The sequence below is a fragment of the Schistocerca piceifrons genome, unplaced genomic scaffold (genome assembly GCF_021461385.2).
Source record: "Schistocerca piceifrons isolate TAMUIC-IGC-003096 unplaced genomic scaffold, iqSchPice1.1 HiC_scaffold_245, whole genome shotgun sequence".
Taxonomy (NCBI): domain Eukaryota; kingdom Metazoa; phylum Arthropoda; class Insecta; order Orthoptera; family Acrididae; genus Schistocerca; species Schistocerca piceifrons.
Genome location: NW_025728393.1, coordinates 316 through 5,000, shown reverse-complemented (window position 1 = coordinate 5,000; position 4,685 = coordinate 316).

The following is a 4,685-nucleotide window of genomic DNA, read 5'->3' as shown; positions in this document are numbered from 1 at the left end:
GTGGGTGTCGACAGTAGACATAGCACACTGCCACCTACAGGGATCCGACGGAACTACGCCACCCATGCCGGCAAAACAGTATCGCCATCTATGAAAATAGGGCGACACCACATGCAATACCGCCATCTATGCGCATCTGACAACACTACGTCCGCACCACAAAACATACCGCCATCTGTAGGTCTCCCGCAACATGACCTCCTGCAACGACGCTACCGCCATCTATGAGACGCCAAGCCGACTAAGACAGCGATGGCGCCACAGTGGCCGCCTTTCGACGCCACCCACAAAGGCTGCAGCCTCTGTCGACCATAGCACCCAATCTCCAGTGGCTCTGCCGCACGAAGCCGTGGACCGGCAATGACGCCACCCGCACCCGTTCGTGCACCACCCCAACCGCCAAACTCGCACCTCCAGCGGATGAACGGCGGACGTTTCCCGCACTCGTAAAGTGCAATCCACCCCTATAACTTGCGTTTCATGAAGAGTTATTTCCAATATGCGACATTCCCGCTGTCCGTATACATGAGCCGCGACCTGTACCACTTACGAGCGAGAGACGCGATCGCGTTGCTCACTGTACGGCGTCCGATACCGAGCCATCAGCATGTCGGTCCCCATGCGCGTTGCACTCGCACTCGCAGTCGCAAAAACGTGGGGCAAATATATTACGCGGAAGAGTTATAACAGACCGAGCCCCACTGCATGGGGGGAGTCTTTGTCACTAATGTACACAGATGGAACATTTTGGACTGGAACCAGATTACCCGTACACACGGCGCTGATTAGTAATCAATGCAGAGCCATCAAACTACAGCAAATATACACAACTGTCCGTATACATGCTGAAAGAGTCTGCCCAAAATGGGAACCACACGTCAGCCAGACACTCTGATCACGCACCACTCTCTGCTTCTAACAGGCGCACATACAATATGTAAGCACCAGCATGGAACAACATCCAGTGCATCTTCTCCGCCACATTACACAATCCACACTATCACAACCAGACCAGGAGGTCCGTGCGGAAAATACAATATCCCAGCCTTTCGACATCCACCATTGCGCAGACCAGGCACCAACACCCACACATGTCCTATACAACGGTGCACCCAACATCACAATAGTACCTCCTGTCACAGCGCACAAACAATGACATGAGTCAAAGACACAGGTCTCACACAAGCATAGAATTGGAGCGCCGCCTCTAATAAGCCAAAGGTGCATCCTGACGTGACAAATCTGATCATGTCACAAGCATTCACTTACTATAATCACTATCAACGAACCTGCCGCCCCCGCCCCCCCCCCCCTACACCTTTCCGTACAACAACGTGTAACCTAACCTAACCTAACCTAACCTATGTTGTACCTTAACCTAACCTATGTTGTACCTTAACCTAACCTATGTTGTACCTTAACCTAACCTATGTTGTACCTTAACCTAACCTATGTTGTACCTTAACCTAACCTATGTTGTACCTTAACCTAACCTATGTTGTACCTTAACCTAACCTATGTTGTACCTTAACCTAACCCATGTTGTACCTTAACCTAACCCATGTTGTACCTTAACCTAACCCATGTTGTACCTTAACCTAACCCATGTTGTACCTTAACCTAACCCATGTTGTACCTTAACCTAACCCATGTTGTGCCTCAACCTAACCCATGTTGTGCCTCAACCTAACCCATGTTGTGCCTCAACCTAACCCATGTTGTGCCTTAACCTAACCCATGTTGTGCCTCAACCTAACCCATGTTGTGCCTTAACCTAACCCATGTTGTGCCTTAACCTAACCCATGTTGTGCCTTAACCTAACCCATGTTGTGCCTTAACCTAACCCATGTTGTGCCTTAACCTAACCCATGTTGTGCCTTAACCTAACCCATGTTGTGCCTTAACCTAACCCATGTTGTGCCTTAACCTAACCCATGTTGTCGCCTTAACGTAACCCACGTTGTCGCCTAAACCTGCTCTGTAATTGTTATACGACTCGTTCAATTACTGTAGTGTTGCCCACCCGCAACCCTCGCAATATAGTTCGCTACTCGCACTGCCCGCACCCCTGTGTATCGCTTCATGTTAAACACCTTGCAAGTCTTGCTCACTTTCCACATGCTCCTGCTGTACACTGTAATGTGGATGGCAGCAGGACGTACATGCCGCCCCTCCCCACGTCCCCACCTTGCCCCCTGCCTTCGCAAGCTGGTTGGTGAGAAGTTTGCATGTTCAATGCCCTTCGCATGCGACGTACTCAGGCTACGTTGTGGTGCGGCCTGTGTCAACTGTCCGCTGATGTCGTACGCGTGAACCACAATCTGTACTGCACATTCGTCCTTATGTACTGAATGATACATCGTGGCACATGTGTGACCGCACAACGACTGCGCCCAAAAACGGCGGACCATACAGTGCAAATATTGTGCACGCAGCTACGTGTCGTCTCCCTATGAGAGCTGGATTGCAGTGTGGTACGCCATAGAGACGTGTGGGAGGAACGGACGCCGTGGATGGCGATCAGCATGAGCTGTCTGTTGATGTATTCGGACCTAGTCGTCTCTCCTCACACACCGTGATGGCATGGTGCACCGCGTTCCATATCTGCGACATGCTACAGAGGCCGGTTGACAGTCGTTCGAGCAATGGACATCGCATACGTACGGGGGCCACCTTCCACGTATTGTCTAGGCGTGCACATTTTGTTGCGTGTATGTGGGCAGACGTAGTGTGGCGTGACACCTGACACAGGCATGCAATAATCGTTGAAGTTGCAAATGGCGATGGACGCCTGCGTTTTCTGGTGAAGTTACGCAAATGAACAAATGGTAACCTGTTGTGGTGCGGTTGTTCTCGCTAGGGGTGAATCGGTGATGGCGACGATAGGTTGAGGTACTAACCGGTTGTTCCAGCGATACCCACCATGCCGACGAAACTGAACGGCATCTGGGTGTGAAGCGATACGCGGCGGTGGCTGGGTGGGACCGTCCCCGGCCGGTGAGGGGGCGCCTCCCGGCGTGCTGGCCGCGCGGTGCGTGGGCGCACGCGCTACAGCCGGCTGGTGGGGGCGGCCAGTGGCAGGCGCGCCGGCCGACGGACGCGGCAGGCGTCGCAGCTGCGCGCCGGCGCACCCTGCGCGCGGCGCCGTGCGGCCAAAGTAGGTCCTCGCGGGCCCGGTGCGAAGCGCGGTGGACATCTTCAGTGTGCTGGTCCGATTGAGGACTGTGTGCGTTGAGGATGCGCCGCCGCCCGGCGCTCGGCGCCGCGACGCCGTCTGCTGCTCGGTCGCCCCAGCGGTTCTCGCTGGTGGTTTGTATCGCAGCTGTGCGGATGTGTTGGCGCGTGCGCTGTGCTGGGAGAGTTCGCTTCGGCACCCAAGTGGGGCTTTTGTCCTTCTGTGGCGCTGGCGTTGGAGCTGCCGGTCACCGTAGGTGGCGCGTGTTGTCTCCCGCCGGCAATGCCACGACAGCACGCTCCCGGGCCTCTGTCGGCAGCGGCAAGCTCAGTTGGGAGCACGGGTGGTCGCACCGAAAGCGTCTACTCGCCTAACTCCGGGCGATTGCGCCTCTCTCGAACCCGACCAAGTACTTGGGACGGCGCTGCGCGCCGCCGGGACCTGAGAGGGTTTCGAGGTGTATTGTGCAGGGGAGCTCAGCCTCCTCCTGTTTGCAGAATGATTGAGCGGACGCTTGCGTGTTCGCGCGGGCCCCCGGGACACACTCCCGGGCGGCCGGCTGCTCAGCTCTAGTTGACGCAGCTCCCTGGTTGATCCTGCCAGTAGTCATATGCTTGTCTCAAAGATTAAGCCATGCATGTCTCAGTACAAGCCGCATTAAGGTGAAACCGCGAATGGCTCATTAAATCAGTTATGGTTCCTTAGATCGTACCCACGTTACTTGGATAACTGTGGTAATTCTAGAGCTAATACATGCAAACAGAGTCCCGACCAGAGATGGAAGGGACGCTTTTATTAGATCAAAACCAATCGGTCGGCTCGTCCGGTCCGTTTGCCTTGGTGACTCTGAATAACTTTGGGCTGATCGCACGGTCCTCGTACCGGCGACGCATCTTTCAAATGTCTGCCTTATCAACTGTCGATGGTAGGTTCTGCGCCTACCATGGTTGTAACGGGTAACGGGGAATCAGGGTTCGATTCCGGAGAGGGAGCCTGAGAAACGGCTACCACATCCAAGGAAGGCAGCAGGCGCGCAAATTACCCACTCCCGGCACGGGGAGGTAGTGACGAAAAATAACGATACGGGACTCATCCGAGGCCCCGTAATCGGAATGAGTACACTTTAAATCCTTTAACGAGTATCTATTGGAGGGCAAGTCTGGTGCCAGCAGCCGCGGTAATTCCAGCTCCAATAGCGTATATTAAAGTTGTTGCGGTTAAAAAGCTCGTAGTTGGATTTGTGTCCCACGCTGTTGGTTCACCGCCCGTCGGTGTTTAACTGGCATGTATCGTGGGACGTCCTGCCGGTGGGGCGAGCTGAAGGCGTGCGACCGCCTCGTGCGTGCTCGTGCGTCCCGAGGCGGACCCCGTTGAAATCCTACCAGGGTGCTCTTTATTGAGTGTCTCGGTGGGCCGGCACGTTTACTTTGAACAAATTAGAGTGCTTAAAGCAGGCAAGCCCGCCTGAATACTGTGTGCATGGAATAATGGAATAGGACCTCGGTTCTA